The sequence below is a fragment of the Pelodiscus sinensis genome, unplaced genomic scaffold, assembly GCF_049634645.1.
Source record: "Pelodiscus sinensis isolate JC-2024 unplaced genomic scaffold, ASM4963464v1 ctg43, whole genome shotgun sequence".
NCBI lineage: Eukaryota > Metazoa > Chordata > Testudines > Trionychidae > Pelodiscus > Pelodiscus sinensis.
This window is the reverse complement of record NW_027465835.1, coordinates 1,151,840-1,174,759: the sequence shown is the minus strand read 5'-3', so window position 1 is coordinate 1,174,759 and position 22,920 is coordinate 1,151,840. Positions and strand designations below refer to the sequence as shown.

At 53.9% G+C, this 22,920-nt stretch overlaps 1 long non-coding RNA gene across 2 annotated transcripts in view; it reads right to left on the bottom strand.

Moving 5' to 3' along the window:
* Positions 1–330: 330 nt before the first annotated feature.
* LOC142823550 (uncharacterized) overlaps positions 331–22,920 on the bottom strand; it is a 227,144-nt gene continuing 204,554 nt past the window's right edge. The window contains exons 1-3 of one of the 2 annotated variants that reach the window (XR_012898735.1): positions 7,817–8,012; positions 886–4,840; positions 331–455 (exon numbers count right to left, since the gene is read on the bottom strand). This is a non-coding gene — a long non-coding RNA (uncharacterized LOC142823550). Of the gene's footprint in view, positions 456–885; positions 4,841–7,816; positions 8,013–22,920 lie in introns of those variants that run through there. The other variant, XR_012898736.1, reaches the window with a different exon arrangement.

The window sequence follows — 22,920 nt, the reverse complement described above, 5'->3', positions numbered from 1 at the left end:
ATTGCTCAGTGAATGTATAGTGATTGTTGGTGGTGCTTGCAGCACACTGGATAACATACTTAAGAAATGAAGCAAAGTCATAGGGTTTTTTGGTAACAGTAGAATTTATACTCATTTCTCATGTAACTACCTAATACGTTTGTTGCATAGATAGCAAAGGAAATTTTCTGGAAAATTTGAATAAAGCTAATGATCCTGATCCCAGTCCTATTGAAGGTAAGGTTAACACTACAAATAATCCCAGTGTTGGGACATCAGGACCATCATTTACAGGCTGAAGTTTCCAGTGTAATGTGTCAGTATTATATGGGGGAAAAAAGGATTCCTTGCCTTCCAAAGAAAAATTGACAGCAAATCGACACAGGTTCAGTCTGCCTGCCTTATTCATTCCTTCAGGATACGTGTTACTCCTTATGTATGCCAAAACATTTGCAATTTTTTTCCTCAAGATTTCCCTGAGAATTGTTCACAACAGAAAACAGTTACTTAAGTGGAAACAGGCAGTATCAATCCATATATAAGACTCAAAGTTCAGTTAGAAGGTATGAGATGTACATTGCGGACATATAAGCAGGGTAAACTAAAATTAACAATGCATCATTCATAGGCCAGTCACAACACAGACATAAATAAATTGCAGCTACATGCATAATTTTGAAGTAGTTGTGGCTTACAAAAGACGGCTGTATTTGATCAATGCTGATCAAATGTTATTTGAGATAATGAGATCACCTACAAGATTGTAACCACATACAGTCATAGTAACTCAGGACAGGACATGTAACAGCACAAAAATGTGACTTAAAAAAAGAAAACACCAGCAGAGGTGCTTGAAAATAATAGGTTCAGAAAGCAAATGAATGCACACTGAAACAGGCTACTTACCTGCCATAATGGTGTGTGTAGTACAGGTAATTTTTTGCTTGGTGCAACTTTTTTGGGGAAAAAATAGTGTTCCACAATTCTGAAGAATCTGAAATAAAGAAACCCCTATAACATACACCTATCAGTATCACCTCATTTTCAGGTATGACTTTAACCAATTCTTTTACTGAAATTTAAATAGCCAATCCTAATATATTGTAACCAGATTATCCCACCACTTTAATTGGTTTACACCCAGCAACCTTAATTATACAGCAGACCAAAAGAAAACAAAAAAACGAGAGACCATAGAGATAAACAATTGAGAAATGGGAACCCTAAAGACAAAATAATCACCATGATTACAGGCATGCAAACCATTGTAACCACGTACAGTCATAGTAACTCAACAAGTAGCCAGAGGCAGTTTTATTACGAGCTGCAGCAAGGGAAAAACTGGTTCGGACGGGGGGGAGTCCCCCCCCCCCCCCCTCACCGAGGCAGATCTTCGAATACAAGCAATTATGAAGCAGTTTCTATACTGTCTATTAGATATAATAACAATAACAATTAGCCTCCTTCCCATTGCAAACACCAATGGCTAACAGTTATTTAGTTCCACCCAGATGCTCCTTATCTCAAGGTCCCTACCAGAGTCAGCGTTCTACCCTTATCTCCGTATGGAGGCGAGAGGCGAAGGCAGCGTCTAATTACAGATCTCGCGTTGTCAGGCCACAGACTTAGCCTGACTCTTGCTCTCTTGTTAACAAGACCAAGATGGCTGCTCACAAATTCCCTTATTCCCTTTTCCTGCCTCCACAATCCCCCCTTTTGTGCCCACAGCACAACTATCCCTCCAAACCTTTACCTTCATTAAACATTACACAATTAGTACAAACATTAAAGCTATTTCTATTACTACATCTTTTACAACAACAATCAAATATGAAACTTTTAATAAGCAAAAGCAATATAATCATTAATATCCCCAATATAATTCTATGATAGGGCTGTTCTATAATTTTAGTAACATCATACAAGATATCATAATTAGTAACCAAATTAGGGAGGGCAGGTACATGCTGATAGTACCTGTCCATAAGCACAGAGTCCAGATCAAAGGGAGAAACCCAAACCACGCCCACAAGTTTCTCCTTGGCAATATACAATATTTTGCTTCTTTCACCAAGGTCAGTTCTTAGGGTACGTCTAGACTACAGGCTTTTGTCGATGTCAGAGGAGCGGACTTTTCCTCTTTGTTTTTCTTGAAACAGTCGTGGTTCAGCATCATGCAGGGGAGAGGTTACCAGCACATCACCCTGTAATATTTTGGTTCTTCTGGTGTCCAGCAGGTGGGAAAGCAGGACCAGAAGGAGAGAGAGGTCAGCAGTCGGGGTAGGATCATTTCGAGATGGAGGGATCTTTTTGCAGTGAGAAGCATTGGCCAACAGTCAGTTCTTGGCACTTCACAGCAGTGTTGGTGGTTAGCAAGACTTGGTAAAGGTCTTTCTAGAGCGGTCTTTCGCTGATGGCCATAAGAGTCTCTATTCTCTGAGCTAAAAGCCAGCTGGCTCCTTTGGAACCAAGGTTATTTCCTAGGAATAAAGCAAACCTAAAAACAATCCCGCGCGGTTGTTTGGGACCGGCCTTATCAAAGTGAGGCCCTTTGGAATGTGGTTGCCAGGGGAACCAGGGTCACAGTAACTGTTGAACTGTTTTACTTCCCAAGCTGGCCTAATACTTTCAGGTTTGAGTTTGTCAGTTCTCAGCAAGATACCATGGACTGCCTCAGTTTACTCCTATAGTTCCTTTCTCTTGACTTTGGGGTTCTCCTTAACCCACAAGGTTAAATACAATTTAAGGGGTTTTAATTTACTCTGGAAGTACGAGTACAGCACCAGCATTATTATAACTGTTAAAATCAAAACTTCCCACATAATTTGGCAAACACTATTCAACTCCATCTTTAAGATATTTCATCGCCTTACTGGCGCTGCCCATGATTATAGGTTTGACCTCTCCTGCCTGGTTGAGTGCTGCAGAGGTAGGTGTTTGGCATGGTCCATGGTGTTTCCCTATCTGTGTGTACCTCAGACGGCCAGCCCCAACATATCTTTGGGCATTGGCCATCAACTCCTCGATCTTTGCCTGCAGGGCCAGTAAACCCTCCTCTAGGTACTTACTTCCGCCGTGCCACTCAGGATCTCATGTTAGGTTACTCATCACTGCCGAAGTGCGATAGATCCGCATTCCATCAACGGTCAGGATCATCCAGCGAGGGGCTGTTATGCACACAGACGGATATGTAGAGGGGCAGGATGGAGTGATCTGTCTGGGTAGTCAAACACCAGTAGGTACCGTTTATTTGGACCAGCTCAATGTTTTTGTTTCTCTGAGACAACCACATCAAACCTAGGCAGATTCGTCATGATGTTAAATGGGCAGGTACATAAAATTTCCTTATCCAAGTGGGTGCAACAATCCCTGGGTATAGGGAGGCTCCCACACTTTCAGAATAAGCAATGCCCTCGACTCTATATGCTCCTGCTTTGGTACAGGCAGGGAGGTTACCATTCTGATCTGATCTGAGTGAGGAATCCCCAGAGGGGCCAAAAACAAATGGTTATATTATGGCCTGTCCAGGTGGGCCTTTGGGTCCTCATGGATTCTCTACTTCCCCACTCCCATGGGTAGGCACGGGGGAGATGGGGACTCACCACCATAAGGGCTGGGTGGTTAAAACTATCCTATTCTTCAATACTGGCCTTCTAATACCTTTAATTTAGTTCCATTAATTAACAATCCAATTAGTCTCTGGTCCGAATATCTGGTTCGGTTTAGTGAAGTGGACACAGAGCTGGACAGATCCTTCAAACTATTCAGGATCAATCGGTTGGCTTGGCTGGTGTCTAGGCCTTCATGGGCACTGGATATTACTGCATCTACCAGCCTGGATTCTCATACAATTTCTGGGCTATGACATAAGTGTTGCTGACAGAGTTTCCAGGCCTAAACCAATCTGTGATGGTATCTGCTAAGCCCCTTCGTTGCCTAATCAGGCACTTGCCAATTTGATTAGCCAGTCTAGCACACAGCTAGTCTGTACCAGTGTGGAACATCACCAAGGTAAGGACCAGGGATGGTTGTCCTGGTTCTGAGACGGGTCTGTTCAGGGCATGATGCACGATTGGGAGGTTTTATTTTGTCCTTAAGGACCTGGTTGATGATATCCAAATGAGGGCAAGTTAGCAATGGCCATTGGTTAACAAATGACAGCCATGCCTCAGGGGTTACCTTTGTCTGGGCTTTAAGTGGTAAGCCCCAGTGGGAGTCAGTAGGTCCAACTTCAGTGGCCTGATGTCAGTGTTTAGCTTCTTTCCCACAATATTCCACACAAACTTTAACTCAGAGGACTGTGTATTCTTTGTCCTCGTAGTGTTCATGTTGTTACAATAAACAAAATAATTCTGTGTGAATGAGGGGCGGCCCAAGGCCATGTATTCCCCATCGCTATTAGTGTGTATTTGTTCTATGTGTGTGACTTGAAGGAGGTTACGTTGACTAGAGTCGCTGTTTCTCTTATAGGACCAAGCATGGTTCACAGATGTTTAATTGTTAATAGGAACCCATGCAATTCCATAATTCTTGAGGCCTTTTAAGGCATCAGGCACCAATGAGTAGCAGGGCAAGTAGCTGTTATTGCAATGGTGAGGTTACTAGTTTCCTCATTGTTGTGGGCATCTTTACTTAAATATGCTGATGTCCCACTTGCCCGTGTTGTTTCTTACAGATTTCTTATCATCTCTGGCCAAACCACTTTTATGGTTGGTGTGCAAATTTACAGAAGCTAAATATTTCATTTGTGTAGCCATTAAAGCAAAACCAATCCGGTGGGGGAGAGAGCTGGTACCCCACTCCCAGTCCTTCTGTTCACGTGATGCACTCCTTGCTTCCTTCCAGTTCCTTTTTTGTTCACCTGTGGAGACATTAACATTCTCTTAGCCTAAACAATTTCTAAACTATTATCCTTTCACTGAATTTTAAAGTTGCCAATTGATTGGACCCAATTATTAATTTTGATGGTTTAAATTAATGCTTCTGCTTTACTCAAATTATCCTTTCATTAAAACAATATCCTACACACAACAATATTTACAATACCTATTACAATTAAGACACACAAGACAAACTTGGACAGAACACAAACTTATTCTGTCATGACACAGAACCATGGTTTTTTGTTGTTGTTGTTTGTTGTTTTTCTTCAGCTGGCACCAGCGCTTTCTGATGATCTGAAAGACAAGAAAACATTTCTACCCCCGTCGGGGTGGTCCATTATAACTTAAAATACTGCCTAAGATCTGTTAGGGGAACTGGTTACAGCTAGTTCCTTACCACTCCCATGGGCGAGTGAGCTACAACTTTACGAGAACAAGAGCGCTTCATCGGTACTCGTGACCTTCCACTCCCTCGAATTACCTCTAGAGTTGCTAGCCCTCCCCAACAGTGGCATGCCTCAGTTTCCCTCTTGTACCACAGATCAGGCTTAATGTGTGAAGCTATAATGCTTCTCCTTAGCACAAGGTGTTGGTTAGTTATTGTTCCAGCAAGCAAAAAGCTTTTCTTTTCCTGAAAAGAATCATATACAGTGTTACTTATTAAGACTATAGTAATAATAATATTGACATTAAATTTTGTTAAATGGGCGCTTATAAATATTTTGTTTGTATTTGGACAATTTACTTGAGGGGACAGGTGTTTTATATTCCTTTGAAATAGCCAGGCAGCCTGTATTCACATATAATGTTGGATTTGAAAGCAAGCCAAAAGTGTTATCAACTCAGCCTTGAACAGAGACACAGTGAAGTTTCAGGGCTTGGATTCTTAAAACAAAGATTTGTTTTCCTAAAGAGTAAATTTAACCTTAAAGATTGAATGTATAGATTTCATTCTTTTATACAGTTAACCAGTTAAGTGTCAATAGAATTCCTTCTTTTCCTTTTGAATATTTAACAAAAGTGTCTGTAGTCAAATAATTAAATTTAATTATTTCTTTGCCTGGATTATTGAAAAAGGCTGCAAGAAACAAGGAGTCACTTTTTAAAGCAGGTTTCCCTTCATATATTACAACAATCGCTTAATTCCTTCTTATGATCTGTCCTGATTCCTGCTAAATGACCCTTCCCAATGACACGTTTGTCCAGTATTAATGTGGTAAGGAGGGTGGCTTTCCCATTAGCCCCCACACCTCCTAATTCTTTTCAGTAGGTAAATCCAAATGTGTATCATTGCAGTCAGCTATTACTAATTTTAAACTTCTCAGTATAGGGTTTTCATAACATCCATGCTGCAGCAGTTGATCTATGCTGCTGACTCTGGGGTGGATCCACTCCCCCATGCTCTGTAAGGAGATTTATGTTGCAGAATGTGTCTCCTTGTTAGGGCAGATTTAGCTTCTAGTGATTACATCTTCAAATTCAATCCCCACTAGTTGGCTTTTAGGGTGGCTTTTAGGTTACGTCCTCCCACGCCCTCAAGCTAATTATAACAGTGTGTGAGGGAAAGGTTTTAACTGTTTATTTTTTTTCTGGACGGCCCCCACTCGTGCGTTGAGAAACATCCTTGGGTTGCCTGCGATTCCAGCCAGAGAAGCTGTAGTTATCTATTCGCTAACAAGGGCTTGAGAATCTCCTAAAGTTGCTTGGCAGCCCTTTCCTACTCCTGCGTTGTGTTCCGTGTATATGTTTCCAACCAAAATGCCTAGGGCCAATATGGCTTGATGGTCGGCAGGCATTCCTTCCTTGAGAATTTGGAGGAATACTTCCCACAAGCTGTTAAGTCTATTCCAAAACTCAGTGTTTTGCTTTGGATTGGACAGATTTGTAACTAGAGCCCGTTCTTCTAGAGGGAAGATCTGACACCTTTCAATTATCTTCTGTGCCTCCTCTCTATCTTCAGTAATGTGTGGTAAGGGCCCATATAGGGCTGGGCATAGAGAGGAGTGGAGGTAATGTTGGGCCAAATTCCCCCCTAAGCTTGGGAGAGGCTGTGCACTTGCGTGTAAGTTACATTTCTCACTGCAGGGCAGATTTTTGCTTTTTTGAGCTTCAATCTCATCCCTCAGGGCTTTAATTTCTTTCTCTGTCAATCTGTCAAATGCTTACAGGTTCTTGGACCATGATGCACGTACATGTAGTACGCAGGGGTGCCTTTCAGCAGTCTGGGGGGTATGCTTAGACTGATCCCCATCCATTTTAGTCATTCAGGGGAGCATCCTGTCCACTCCCCGTCTGTTCAGTGGCTTATAGGAAACTAAATCTACACACTCCGAAGAAGGGGTCTGCTGGGTCTAGAGTGTCAGACCTTATCAGCAGCTCATGAAATAAGGGGAGTCGTCACTCCCTCACATATCCGCTCGGTCTCGAGGTTCGGCTGACCCCCCCCCCCTTGCGTTCAGAACTCCCTTGTGGGAGAGCCCTGGTGCGGCTGGAATCAGCTTGTCTCAGACCTGGGCAGCGGCATTCACACTCCACTCGTTACATTCACACTCAGCATGCTTTTCACACAGAAATGTTCCCACTTTTAGATGCATCTCTCATTATGGACCTTGTCCATATTTGGGGTGGCAAACAACACTGTTCCCCCCAGGGGCGGCAAACAACACGTTTCCCCCCAGAACTACAGCAGTTCCCAGCACTGCATAAACCTTATGTCCGGACGCAATACAACCTTCTTCCCGTACCCGGGGCGGCACCACCAATACCACAGCAGTTCCCAGCACTGCGTAAACTTAGGCCAACCCGGGGATAACAAAACAACCTCCCCGGAACCGTTTTGCGTGTGACCTTGTTGCAGATTCAAGAAGTTCGGATGGCGTGAGCCCACAAGAAGCAGACGACCCCACAGGCAGTCCTCCTCCACACCCCAGTTGAGATTTCAAAAGGTCTCTTACCTCTCGTTTGGCGCCATGTGGGTGAAGGGGGACGGTCTGCAGCCACTGTCGCTGTCTTCAATCGGGTGTTGCCATCCGAGTCACGGCACCAAATTGTGGAAGAAAACATTGTCCTCACTCTGAGTTTGTAAGCAACAAGTAGCCAGAGGCAGTTTTATTACGAGCTGCAGCAAGGGAAAAACTGGTTCGGACAGGGGGGAAGTCGCCCCCCCCCCCCCCCCCTCACCGAGGCAGATCTTCGAATACAAGCAATTATGAAGCAGTTTCTATACTGTCCATTAGATATAATAACAATAACAATTAGTCTCCTTCCCATTGCAAACACCAATGGCTAACAGTTATTTAGTTCCACCCAGATGCTCCTTATCTCAAGGTCCCTGCCAGAGTCAGCGTTCTACCCTTATCTCCGTATGGAGGCGAGAGGCGAAGGCAGCGTCTAATTACAGATCTCGCGTTGTCAGGCCACAGACTTAGCCTGACTCTTGCTCTCTTGTTAACAAGACCAAGATGGCTGCTCACAAATTCCCTTATTCCCTTTTCCTGCCTCCACACTATACAGTTTTGGTAAAAATTCTTGATTATTCATGCACTTAGCCAGGAAGACCCTTAGTATTTGGGTACTGTTACCAGATTTGCCCAGTACTTGGGGTATGCTCAGTTACTGGGGTCACTTCTCTGGGGGGTGGGAGGGTTGATAATTCTATTAATGTACTACTTGTGTCACTTATGTTCTTAGAGCTCTACTTTTCCCTTCTGTCACTTTTCTCTCCCAATGGAGCTATCCTGCACCCAGGCTCCCCAGGGCAACCCTCACATGCCCCCAGATTCAGCAGTTTCAGCACAGAACCCACTTTCATGCCACAACCATTCTGCTAGTAACCCACTTGATAACTAGAATTCTTCTGATAAGTTTTGGTTAAAGCAGATGCTGGGGGAGGGGGCCTTCGTGAGTCAAGACTGGAGAGCCCCTTGACACTGGGGCTGGGGGGCAGAGTGGCAAGGGGGACCTGCCAGAAATGGGTGGAGGGGGACCTTGGACCTCCAACCTCCACGCACCCAACAGTGGTGGGGGCCCCAGAACCAGCTGCACAGTGCCTCACATTTTTGTCAAATATTTATAATGTCAGGACAGGTCACATGCTTCCATGAATTTTTCTGAATTGCCTGTGACCTGTCCCTGACTTTTAACATAAATAGCTGTGACAAAATTAATGACCTGGATGAGGGGATGGATTGCACCCTCAGCAAGTTTGCGGATGACACTAAGCTGGGGGGAGAGGTAGATACATTGGAGGGCAGGGATAGGATCCAGAGTTACCTGGACAGATTAGAGAATTGGGCCAAAAGAAATCTGATGAGGTCCAACAAGGTCAAGTGTAGAGTCCTGCACTTGGGACGGAAGAATCCCAAGTATTGGTACAGGCTGGGGACTGAATGGCTAAGTAGCAGTTCTGCAGAAAAGGACCTGGGGGTTACAATGGGAGAGGAACTGGATATGAGTCAACTACTTGAAGGGGGGGGGGGGGGGGGGGGGAGTTCCAAAGAGGATGGAGAGAGGCTGTTCTCGGTGGTGGCAGATGCAGAACAAGGAGCAATGGGCTCAAGTTGCAGTGGGAGAGGTCTAGGTTGGATATTAGGAAACACTGTCCCACTAGGAGGGTGGGGAAGCACTGGAATGGGTCACCTAGGGAGGTGGTGGAATCTCCACTCTTAAAGGTTTTTAAGACCCGGCTTGACAAACCCCAAGGGGGCTGGGACAATTTAGTTTGTGTTGGTCCTGCTTTGATCAGGGGGTTGGACTAGAAGACCTCCTGAGGTCTCTTCCAACCCTAATATTCTATGAGTCCATGAAAACTTAGCCTTACTCAGAAATATTGCTATGTGTAAGTGGGGGAATGGTCCCACTATTGTGGGGAACTTTCCTGGCTTATGCACTACCCCGGTGAAGTGGGTTAGCGAAAGGATCTAAGTCCTTGCTCCCACTTCCTTTACCCAGAGCACTGCCTGACCTAGAGGACTCCCCTTCCACTCTCCCTTGTGGCAGAGTCCTCATACCCCCAACAAGGCTGGGCCCAGGATTCCTGGGGGGGCTCAACCCCCAACCTTGTTGTGGTCCCTTAGGGCAGGGGCTAGGGTGTCCCCACTCTGGGGTACTCTCTCTGTACTGGATGCTTCCCTGACCCACTGATCACTACATACAGTTCAAAGCAAATACAATTCAACAGCAATCCACTGTCCCAGGCAATTCCAGCTCACACGGAGGACAGGAACCCCCTGGCCTCCTCACTTCCTGATTAGCTTGACCATCCTGTCAATCTGGCTGACCTAGAGCATTGGCCTCTCCCCATTGTTCCAGGGGACTGTCAGTCTCAGGGTCCTGATTTCCCATCGACCCATCCCCTTTCTTCTGGTACTGGGAGCTAGCCAACCAAAACACCCCCCACTGAGTTTTAGTAAGGGGACTACAGTCCCCTTATATATGGAAACTTAAGAAAGTTGTAAGACAACAGCCTTAAACCCAGTAATACTACAGTACTTTGTTGTTCTGTGACTGCAGAGGTATTAACAGAGCATTGAATATGAAGTGATCTTTAACAATACGTTCTCACTACTTACATTAAAGAAATCCATACCACCTTGGTTTAGTAGAGAGACCTCTGATTGAGCAATAAGAATCTGGTGTTGCAGGTCCCCATAGTGCAATGTATATTTGCTTCTCCATTGTCAGTGTAGCTTTTATTTTGGTGAGTTTTTTGCACACAGATGTGGACCTGAGCATCCAAAAGTTCTGCAGCCACTGTTCATCAGCCCAAACCTCCATTGTTGCAAAAGATTTTTGCCCTTGGGACAGATGTAAGATGACACAATATAATACACATAGGCTATGTCTGGACTGGCATGATTTTGCGCAAATACTTTTAATGGAAAAGTTTTTCTGTTAAGTATTTGTGCAAAAGTGCGTCTACATTGGTGGGATGCTTTTGTGCAAAAGCAGAAGCCCAGAACCATTTTGCAGAGGGCAAAAGGCCACCAGCCCTTTCCGGGGGCGGGGCTGGAGCTCCGTTCAGACACGTGCTTAAAGGGATCTCTCTGGAGAGCCGTTTGTCTCCTGCTGCGTGTGTTAGGACCTCTGGCAGGGACTGACAGCCCTAGCAGTTTTGGTGGTTGCCCTGTGCCTTTTGGACACCACTGCCTTTTGCCCCCTAGTGCTTTTGCCTGGTTTTGGTTTCTTGTGCCTTGTTTTGTCCGCCATGGAGCCAGGGGTGGCCATGTGCCTGCTCTGGCCCCTGCCGGCCATTTTCGAGTGCCTGCAGCTGCTGCTCCAGGCTGGTGCCCTCGTGTTCAGGACCTTGAGGCGCAGGTTGCTTTGGACTCCCTCACCAGGGAGGCCATGGCGTCCCTGTGGCATCCCCACCCCAGCGTGGAGAGGCCACTGTGGAGACTGGACACCAGCACCGACTGGTGGGACCGGCTGGTCCTGGGGCAATGGGGCGACCAGCAATGGCTCCGGAATTTCCTCATGCGAAAGCGGACGTTCCTGGAGCTGTGTGCCTGGCTCACCCCTGCGCTCCAGAGAGCCACCCCCCGGCTGCGGGCACCCATCCCCCTCGACAAGAGGGTCGCCATCGCAGTCTGGAAGCTGGCCACCCCGGACAGCTACCGATCGGTGGCACAACAGTTCGGGGTGGGCAGATCCACCGTCGGTGCCGTTGTCATGCAGGTAAGTCCCGGGGGGAGTGGGGGGGGGGGGTGCTGCACTCCATGCCCAGGGGCAGGCAAGACTCCAGGCTGGGTCACCCGGGGTTTGGGCCGTCCCTTGCCCCCCCCCCCCGTGATTCCCTCTGTCCTCACGTGCACACACACATGCGCACACACACACCACGGCCCCCTCGCCCCCCCCCCCCCCAGCAGGCCTGTGCAAGGGAGCGCACACTCACCCTGCCTTATGTGATGTGTTCCCCTGTGTTTCTCTGCACCCTTCTGCAGGTCGTCCATGCCAGCAACGACGTCCTGCTACCGAGAGTCATCCGCCTGCGTGACGTGGACACTACGCTGGCCGGCTTTGCTGCCCTCGGGTTCCCCAACTGCGGGGGATCCCTGGATGCAACCCACATCCCCGTTCGGGCCCCGGAGCATCGAGCGGCCCATTTCACAAACAGGAAGGGGTACTGCTCTATTGTTCTCCAGGCTCTCGTGGACCACCGGGGCCGCTTCCTGGACATCTATGTGGGCTGGTCCGGCAGGGCACACGACGCCCGCATCCTCCACAACTCCAGACTGTTTCGCAGGCTGGAGGCGGGCACCTACTTCCCCCGGCGGGAGTTGACTGTCGGGGATGTGCCTATGCCCATCTGCGTCATCGGGGACGCGGCCTACCCCCTGCTGCCCTGGCTAATGCGGCCCTACACGGGGCGGCCGGACCAGAACCGGGCCCGGTTCAACGACCGCCTCAACCGGGCCCGAAATCAAGTGGAGTGCGCCTTCGGCTGCTTAAAGGCCCGCTTCCGTTGTTTACTCACCCGTCTCGAGATGGGTGAGCGGAATGCAACGGAGGTACTGGCCGCATGCTGTGTGCTCCACAACATTGTGGAGCGGAGTGGGGAGGCCTTCCTCCCCGCATGGATGGCAGCCGAGGGCCAGGCCTATGAACAGCACCACACAGCTGCCATCCGCCAGGCACACCAGGATGGGGTGCGCATCCGAGAGGCCCTGACGGGCATGTTCACACAGGCCTCATAGTAGGGTCGCCTTGGTCTCCCCATACAACTCCCTCCCATCCCCTCCCCTTCCCCCTCCCCTCCCCTCCCCTTACCTCCCAATTGTAAATTTACTGCATTGAACAAACCAACCTTGGTTATATTTGTTGGGTAAGAAGACTCCTGGTAGTCTTGTCTGTCAGGTCAGGTCAAGCGGAAGGCTTACACCTACCAATTTAAATTGGGTCCAGAGTTAGGTTTAGTTAAATTACCTTTCGCCGTTGTGACTGTTCGTCAGGCAGTGTCAGTTCCAAGCACATCGGCCGTCATCGTGACTGTTCGTCGGGTGTGTCGGACATAGCTAGGGTTTCTCTTCTAGTTTAGGCTAGGGTTTAGGCCACCATCGCCTGTCCAAGCTGTCCCGAACAACAGGAAGAGGATTCGTGGTTCGTGCGGAAGGCTCGAGTCAGCGTACCCGATCCCAGTCGTCTTCGAGGGATCTCCTGGCAGTTCCTCGTCTGAGGCCCGGAAGGACCAAAGACTTGAGGTCGCCAGCTTTGGTGTCGTCTTCCATCGAGGGACTCCTGGCTGTTCCTCTCCCGAGGCCCGGAAGGACCAAAGGATTGAGGTCGCCAGCAACACTACAATTGTCCCTGCGTCTAGACTACGTAAATATTCTTTGTGTTCGTGTTTTAACCTTTCTTGCTTGTTTGTTATCTATGTTGATATAGTCTTGTGGTTTAAATTTTACTTACAGTGTCAGTATTTATTTATGCGCCACAAACCAATTGCCAATTAAAGGAACGACCGGTGATAGATACAGTATTTGGTGTCCGCATTTCGTAATCTTCTTAAATTTAGTTGGCTAATGGGCATCTCAAATCAATTATTTAATTTACCTCGAATAACACAAACAACATAGTTTTGTTTTCAACTGAAAAACTTGTATGTTTTTATTTACAAGGGGAAGGGGGAGGGGGAGGAGACCTTCAACTGGGAAGGGGAGGGACTAGTCCTGGGAGGGGTGGCCCCTGCGACCGCTCCTGCGGGGGCAGACCTGCACATGGGAGGCAGGCCACATCGGGGCAGGCTGCACGGGGAGGTGGGCAGGAGGGGGAGGGGCGGGGGGGCCATTGCAGGAGGGGCATGGGCAGTGCTAGGGGAGGGATGGCAGGGGCATGGGGCAAGGCCATGCCATAATGGATGGCATGGCCAATGTGGGCGCTGAGGGTGGCGATCGAATCCGCCATGCGGACGCACTGGGCCTGGAAGGCGCCCCAGGCCTCCTGGCGCCACTGCAGGTCCCCCTCGACGCGTTGCCTAATCGCAGCCTCGATGTGCTCGACGGCCTGCACATGGTGCCAGAGGAGCTGGTCACGGTGGCGGAGCCGCTGCCTCCGTGGTTGGGTGGCCGGGGGTGCCGCTGCTGCCGGACTGGAGGGTCCCCGGCTTGTGCTTGGTCCCGCTGCAGGGAAGAGAAGAAAGGGTGGGTCAGTCAGGCAGGCCGGCCACTGTCCCCACACCTCATGCCCTCCACCCCTGAGCCCAGGTGACACCACAGTAGTGTGGCTTGGGCCCACTCAGTGCCCCCCGTGTTGTATGTTTGCAAGGAGGACCGCCCCTGGAGTAGGGTCCTCCTCCATGTATTGTAACCACCGGTCTGTGTCCTGGCCCCGTGGAGGGCAGGAGGGCGCTTGTGTTGCGTTAACCTGTGGAACTCCCTACCGGTGGAGGCTGTGAGGCTTTGGGCTAATCACTGGTGTTTGACAGGGAGCGAGATGCATCCCCACACAGTGCCTGGGAGCACGTCTGGCAGAGGTGGTCTGGGCTCTCAGATCCCCTTGCGTGGGATATCTCCTGGACGGAACCAGGAGAGTGACTGGGGGGGGGGTCCCATCCTTGCAGCCCGAGCGCTTCCCCCCTCCCTCTCCCGCTAGCCCTCACACACGTAGCCCAGGGACATGTGTGGCCGCAGTGGGGACTTCCCTCGGGGGGCCAGCCAAGGCACCGGGAGCAGGCGAGGGGCTCAGTGGGGCCCACGCTCCCAGGGCTGTGATGCTGCGGTTTTCCCAGGAGCAGCTGGCTGTGCCTCACAGCCAGGCATGGGGCAGTGTGCCGTTCTGCGTGCTGCACCCTTGCGGAGGGGCGGGCTCTGGGCTGAGTCCCTGGGGCCCTGGCTGGTTCCAGCCGGCATCCACCCTTCCCCCTGGTCCCGCCGGATGTGTGTGAGCAGCACGGTCCCAGGCGTGCCCTGCAGCTGCCTGCCGCGGCCACGTGCCACTCGGTCACCAGGCTGCACGTGGTTGCACGTGCTGCTTCCTGCCTAATGCTACACAGCGTGCAGCTCACGTGGCCTGAGTGACATGCTCGACCCTCCCCCCTCCGGGCGCCTGGCTCCTCCCCTCTGCCCCCCGCCCTAGTGAGTGCAAAGTGCAAGACTCATTGGTGGATCCTTCCCCCGGCCTCAGAGGATGCACAGGAGATATCGGGGCTGCTGGAGGGGGCCTGCTGGGTGGCAGTGCCGGCCTCATCCTCCGCTGCTGTGTCCTTTCCCCGACTCGGTGGTCCTGGTGACTGGGGGGTGGGGTGGGGGCGGTGCACACTGCTGTCAATGGGGACGTCCGGGGCTTGTGGGGCTGGCTGGCCCAGGATGGCGTGGAGCCGGTGGTAATGGGGGCAGCAAATCGTAAGAAGTAGTAAGGGCAGAGAGAGGGCAGTAGCAACAGCCAAGGCTACTGTGTATGCTTAGTGCACCAAAAGTGGGGAAGTCGGAGAGGGAGCTTTTTCTGTCGTTACAACCCAGCTGGTAGACAGCGCTTCACAAACACTCCCCACCCCACACAAACTTGTGGAGGGGAAGGAAGAGCCCCAGGAGCTGCTCTACAGCAGCCCCCTTACCTCCTCCACTCCAGAGGGAGTAGCAGTCACTGGAATGGCGAGATCCAGGCCTGCAGCAGTGAAGAAAGGGGCCAGGCAGTCCCCAAAAAGATGGAAAATGGGGGTCCTCCCCCCCAGGGTGAGGGCAGCAGAGACCCCCCATCCACTACCACACCCCCAGCAGCTCCTGCAGCCAGCTGAGGGGGGAGGCAGGTGTGTGGAAGGAAGCTGCCTGCAGACAGAGAGAAAGGGGACCTGGCCCAGAACGCAGCCAGGGCCCACCTACCACAACCTCAGTAACTCCCTACACACTCCTTTAAAAAAAAAAAAAAAAAAAAAAAAAAAAAGAGGGGGAGGGGTGCAGGAGGAAAAAAAGCACAAGCCCTGACCTGCAGCCTGCTGTACTCAGTGGAAGAGTGGTTCCCCTCTCAAACTCAACTATTTGGTGTCCAGGAGGCGGGTTAGCGTTAGCCCGCACACATCTAAAAGGACCTCCACCCAGCCTGCGGGGAGGGTCCACAGAACCCAGAAAAACCAAATAATTACTGGGGACAAATAATGAGAAAACAGGGACAGGTGTGAGGGTCAAAGGGTTAAAACGAGGGAACCGGATGGGGATACCGAGCAGAGAACCCCGGACAGCACCCACTGCCCCCTGAAGGTCTCAAGAGAGCCAGTGGACGCTGCCCATTGGAACTCTGCCCGGATACGTGAGCGGATGCAGGAATGGAAATAGGCCCCACAGTCGCAGGCCCCTCCCCCGGCCAACCTCCTCTCCCTGGTTTTATAGATTGCCCATTTGGCCATCGCTAGGAGGAGGTTGACCAGGAGGTCCCGCGACTTTGTGGGGCCACGGATGGGATGTGCGTAAATTAACAAGTGGGGGGGGAAAAGTGCAGCCAGAACCGCAAGAGGAGGTTCTGGAGGAGCCAAAAGAGGGGTTGTAGCCTGGCGCACTCAATGTAAATGTGCGCCAGCGTCTCCCTCACGCCACAGAAGAGGCACGTGTCGGGGGTGGGGTTGAACCCCGCCAAGTACATGCCCGTGCTCACCGCGCCATGCAGGATTCTCCAGCAGATGTCCCCGGTGGGCCGTGGAACCAAGGTCGAATAGAGGCTGGCCCACCGGGGCTCCCCACCCTCCATTGGTGGTAGGAGGTCCCGCCACTTGGTGTCTGGGCGGGACACGAGGGTGGGGAAGTGGAGCGTGTGAAGCACGAGCGTGTACAGGTGACTCTTTGGCACGGTTCAGAAGGGGATCGGTTGCATCGCGTGCAGCCGGCTAAGATGACGAGGGGGAGGCAGTCGGGAAGGTACACAGGGCTTGGGGCCGATGGAGTGTTCGGGAGGGCTGGGGGTGAGGGGGTGGGCGGGGTGCACCCTCTCACAGGACCTTGTCGAGGTAAACCGGAGCAGTGGGCGGCAAAGCGTCCTTCACCTCCTGAAGTGCGCACTGGGGAGTACGTAGGGTGGAGAGCCCCATGCGCTGGGCAAGCGCCCAAGGATCCACCCAGTCTCCCCAGTCGTAGTCCAGGAGGTCTCTGACTCTGGTGGTTTCTGCCAGGACCAACCTCCGGTGCACCGAGGGACACTCCGCCGCCTGCACACGTAGATGGGGGTTGTGTAGCAGGGGCTCCGCGAGGAGGTCTGCTCCCAAGGTGGCTCCCAAGGACCTGGTCGCTGCAAGCAGCTTCCAGGTGCGGAGGAGGTCCTGGTAGAAGGCCGGCAGCCCGGAGAGGTCTCGCGGAAGACCTCTCAAATAAAAGAGCTGCCAGTCATATCGGAGCCCTCGGAAGCGGCGAAGGAAGGCGTGCGCAAACGTGCTCCACGCAGGACTACCTGCATCAAGTAGGAGTCTCTGCAGGGCCCGGAGGCGGAGGACGTGAACCCGCGTGCGCAAACACGTCAGGCCCTGCCCTCCCTCCTCCAGGGGGAGATGGAGAACCCCTGCAGGGACCCAATGCAGTCCTGGCCAGAAGAACCGCAGCATCAGCTGCTGGATAGGGGCCAGGAAACCCGGGGTCAGGACCAGGGTGCTGAGACGGTGCCAGAGCATGGACAGGACCAATTGGTTAAGTACTAGTGCCCTCCCACGCAGGGAGAGGCACCAGAACAATCCGTCCATCTCTGCAACCGCCGAACCACCTTGGCCTCTAAACCTTGCCAGTTCTCTGGTGGAGAGGGATGCGTGGCAGAGAGAAAAACGCTGAGACAGAGCAGCAGACCCTCGCTCCACCTGATGGCTTGAAGCGCGGGTGGGAGGGAGCCCGCCTGCCACCCGGCCCCAACCACCAGGCCAGAGCTCTTGACCCAGTTGACCCGGGCGGAGGAGGCCGCTGAGTAAACAGCTTGGCAAGCCTCCACCCTCGCCAGGTCTCCCGGGTCCTGGACCACAAGGAGCACGTCGTCGGCATACGCCGACAGGACCAGCCTCGTCTCCGGCTCACGGAGCACCAACCCCGTTAACCTCTTGCGAAGGAGACGGAGGAAGGGCTCCATGGCCAGAGCGTAGAGCTGGCCCGACAGCGGACAGCCTTGACATACTCCCCGCCCGAAGCTGACCGGTGCGGTCAGGGTCCAGTTGAGCTTGACCAAGCACTCTGCGGAGGCGTACAGCACCTGGAGAAACCCCACAAAATGGGGCCTGAAGCCGAAGGCTCGCAGGGTGCCCAGGAGGTACCCGTGGTCCATCCGGGTCGACACGCCTTCTCCTGATCCAAGGACAGGAGGGCGAACGACAGACCGTCCCTACACCCGAGCTCTAAGAGATCCCGGACCAGAAAGAGGTTGTCGAAGATGGTTCGGCCCAGGATGGTGTAGGTCTGGTTTGGATGGACCACGTCCGCCAGCACGGACTTCAGCCTTAGGGAGATGGCTTTGGCAATGATTTTATAGTCCGTGCTGAGGAGCGAGACGGGACGCCAGTTCCTCAGATCGCGGAGGTCCCCCTTCTTGGGCAGCAAGGCAAGCACGGCTCGCCTGCACGATAAAGGGAGGACCCCGCTCTCCAAGGACTCGGCCCAGACCTTGGTAAGGTCCGGGCCGAGGACGTCCCAGAACACCGCGGTAGAACTCCACGGTCAGCCCGTCCATGCCCGGAGGATTTTATTGGTGGGCATGAGACGGAGGGCTTCCGAGAACTCGGCCAGGGAGAGAGGCAGCTCTAGCCGGTCCCAGTCGCCCGCGCTGACCGTCGGGGGTTCGTTCCAGAGAACCCTGCGGGCGTCGGCGTCGGTCGGATCCGGGGAGAAGAGAGAGGCGTAGAAGGCACGAGCCCTCTCGCGCATCTCCACCGGATCCGTGAGGGGGGTGCCGTCCTCTGCCAGAAGGCAGGCGATGTGTCTTTTAGCCCCCCTCTTTCTCCAGGGCATAGAAGAAGCGGGAAACCTCGATCCATCTCCCGAAGGAGATGGATATGAGAACGAACAAAGGCACCCCAGACTCGAAGGTCCTCGAGGGCCCGGAGTTCCTCCCGCTTCTCCCGGTACGCTCCGCAGAGGGGCGGATCCTCAGAGCCGGTGGCAAGCCGCCTCTCTAGATCTAAAACCTCCCGCTCCAACTGCTCTATGGCCGCATCCCTGCGCCAGCTGTCCCCCCCGGGTGTAGTCCCGGCAGAAGAGCCGGGCGCGCACCTTCCCCACGTCCCACCAGCACCGCGCCGAGGGAAAGGCGGGCCGCTGCCCCCGCCAGGCCTGCCAGAACTCCCGGAAGGACGCCACGAAGCCCGCATCCTCCAGCAGGCTGTTATTGAAGTGCCAGTGGGCCAGCCCCAGCCTCTCCGAAGAAAGAGAGGCCTTCACGGCCACTAAATGGTGGTCCGAGAACGGGGCCGGCCTAATGCCAGAGGAGTGGGCCCGGAAGAGATGATGGCGAGACCGATAAATGCGGTCCAACCGGGATTGAAAAGACCGATGACCCACCACCTGGACGTAGGTAAAAACCATTTCCTCACCCAGGTGGAGGTCACGCCAGACGTCCACCAGGGAGTGATGGTCTATTATCTCCCTGAGGACGTCCGCGGCGGCCGGGCACTGCTCGGGCCCCGTACGGTCCCGGTCCTCGAGGGTGCAATTGAAGTCCCCGCCCAGAACCAGGCACTCGTCAGGATCCAAAGAGCAGAGGAAGGCAGACGCCCGCTGATAGAAGCGGAGCCTCTCCGAGACGGATGACGGGGCGTAGATGTTGACAAGATTTAATATCAGCCCCTCTATCCGAACCCGGAGATGTAGCAGGCGACCCTGCACGACCTCGGCGGTCCCCAGCACCTCGGGCTGCAAGTTTGGGGAGAACAGGGTAGCCACCCCGGCTTGACGGGCCAAACAGGTGGCTGAAATAAACCCTGTCCCCCCACTCCAGCTGCCAGCTAGCCTCTGCAGCCAGAGCCGCGTGGGTCTCCTGGAGGAATACGACAGAGTACCTCCCCTTCCGAAGGAAGGAGAGTACCTGACACCTGCAGCCCCTGGTGTTTAGAGTGGCAATGATGAGCGCCAGCATCGAGAGGGCTGGGGAAGATCCTTCTTGGCGGGAGTGCCAGCGGCCCCCGTTGGGCCTCGCAGCAAACCGTGACCGTGCCCAAAGGTAAGAAGGGCGTCACGGAAGCTGCGGACCCACTGGTAAGCCGTGGCCTCCCGCCGCCCGGTCCCTTTACCCTCCCCTAGGAGGGCCCTTACTATTTGTAGGATGAGATGAAAATCTCCCCAGCGCTGAAGGGTGAGAGCGACTTTGTTCTTGAGCCTCGGATGTCTTCCCAAGAAATCACGCATCTCGCCCTTCAGTGCATCTGGCATCGGGGCCTCGGGCCCTCCAATGCCTTGGGGCCAGACCTCTCCCTGAGTCCCGTGACCCATCGACACCAGGTTGCGGGCTGTCTGAGGTCCGCCACTGTCCTCCCAGCAGGGAGGGAGACCGGTCCCAGACGTGCTGGGAGCAGGAGAAACGAAGACCGCCTCCCGGGGGCCAACGTCTAGAGTAAACGTGGCAACCCCAGGGGCGGGCAGTAACAGAGTAAGGGGAAGAGAAGAGTTCAGGCAGGGGATCAGGAAAGGGAGGGAGACGAGGAAGAGGGGTAGGGGGAAGAAGCGGTGGAGGATTGGGGAAGAGACAAGGATGGGGGGGGAGGAGGAAGAGGGGCGGGAAGCTCAGTTGGGAGGGGGGTGGAACAGGGATCAGGAGAAGGAGGTGGGCGAGAAGCCTCAGCGAAGGAGGCATCGGGATGCGGTGCCTCCTTGCAGGGCAGAGAATCGGTGGCAACGGTAGGGGTAGTGGTACTCTCCCCAGTGTTGGGCTCCAGTGCCACAGAGAGTGCAGCACCAGAGGCCTCAGCACCGGGGGTGACGGATATTAACGGGACCTCCCTTCCGCCAAGAGCCTCAAGGGTTTTGGCGGCTGCGGCCAAAACACTGCCGATGGCCGGGCAGACGGTCGCACCCTGGGGCAACTCAGAGGCAGGGAGAAGAGATAGCAGCGAGTCGGAAAGGGAAGGAGAGGTCTGTTGTTGTCCTTCCAGGACCTGATGATCCCCCTCTGAGGCAACCGGGGTCAGCCCCAAAGCCTCCACCTCCTGAGAGAGGAAGGCGAGCCTGCTGCCCGCCACCAGATGGTGATCTTTGTCGGTGGCAAGGTCAGCGGCCGCCCCCCTCAGCGGAGGTGGGAACAGTGGGAGCATCCTCCACAGATGCCCCCTCTTGCAGGGACCCCCGGGAGGGAGGTGTTCACCTCTCCCGCAACCGCCGCGGTCACCTCAACCGCTTCGCTGTGCTGTGTTTCGTTCGAGGGCTCAGAGGGTGGGACGGTTTCAGCGTCCATCCCCATAGGTGCAGGGAGGTTGTCCTCCTCCTCAGTGGGCGGGGTGGAATGCCGAGCATGCTTTCGGCGCCTCCCTGTTGTAAGCTCCCATCCCTTGAAGAAGGGGGCTGGCCCTGATTGGAGGAAGAGCCAGGGGACAAGGGCGCTGGTAGGAGGGCAAGGGTAGATGAGGGCTGGGCAGTAGGGGAAAGGGATGCCTCACCCTGAGGTAGGTCCTGCCAGAGTCCGTCACTGACCCCCGCCGCCCTCTCCTCCGCGGGCCCGGCCTTGCCTGCTTTTGGCGGTGGCAGCAACAGCACCCGCACAGCTCGTCTGGGCCCTGCAGAACCCGAGCGGGATTGACGACGGTCACGGTTGGAGGAGGGGCGACCCCAGGATTCGGACCGTCAGGGCCACCGGCGATAGTAGGGCCGGTGCCCTCCCGGGCGTCGGGGGTCCCGGGTGCCTCTCCAAACCGGGCCAGGGGACAGTCCCTTCGGACGTGCCCCATCGCCTGACAGAGAAAACACCGGGCCTCCCCCATGGTGTAGTATACCCGGTACCAGGCCCCTTGATGGGGCACCAGAGAAATGACCCTTCGAGGGCTTCTCCGCCACGTCCCGCCGGCAGTAGTTGGATTTGTACCTGCCAGCGAAAGGAGAGGACGTGGCGGAGGGTAGGATCTTTGCAGCCCAGAGGAAGGGGACTCAGGACTGACAAAGGCCTCCCCAGGGTGGAGAGGAAAGGCAATAGGGCGGCATTGGGGAGGAAGGGAGGAACGGAGGACAAAACCACCCGTACGCCCAGATCCTCCAAAGGCTCGAGGGGAACGTGGACGCCCCCCACCGCCAAACCCCTTTCCACCGCCTCCTGGGCGGCGGCCTTGGACGCCAGGAAGAATACCACCTTCCCGAACATCCTAGAGGCCGCCACCACGGCCGCGGGCCCCCACCACGGCCGCGGGCCCCACCACGCGTGCCAACGCCCGCACGTAGGTCTCCACGTGGGGCGAGGCCGCCACCAAGAGACAACGGACCCCGTGCCTCCTGGTCAGGGTGGGAAAGGGGCCGCGGCCGCCGGGGATGGTATTCCGGGAGGCGGCTTGGGAGGCGGCAGGTGGGAGGGTGGCGGCTACCTGGGCGTACGCCCTGGGGCCCGGGACACCGTTGCCCCCAGAGCTGGTGGAAGGAACAGGGGAGCGGGAAGGAGGGGGGGGCCGCGGCCAGCAGATGGGTCGCGGCCGGGGAGTGAGCCCTCGCCTCAGGAGGTTTTGCCTTCCGGGCGGGGCTCTTGCCCTTCTTGGTCCCCCGGCCCTTCCTACCCTTCAGGGGGAAGTTCTTCAGAGGTGACCGGAGGTGCCGCGGCAGAAGCGGTCGAGGCCCCGGGGTCCTCGTCCATTTTCGCCCCCTCTACCATAGTGACGGGGGCCCCGGCAGCCTCAGAGGGGTTCTTGTTTTTAGGGGTGGGCGAGGAAGGTCTGGCAGGGGTGTCGATGGACAACCCCTCCATTGTGGTTATAGGCGGGAAGGACAAACAAACAAACAATTAGGGGAGGACCAAAAACACCAGGGGAGGGAACAAGGAGGGAAAGGGAGGGGAGGAAGGAGGTTCACTGCTCCCCCCCGCTAGGCTGGAAGTGGGGTGGAGGGCGACAATTCAGGAAGGGGAAAGGGGAAGGAGTAAGGAATACAGCTCCCAGCACAGGACGGCAAAAGCGGCTCCTCCGGCTGCACTGGGAATGTGAGAG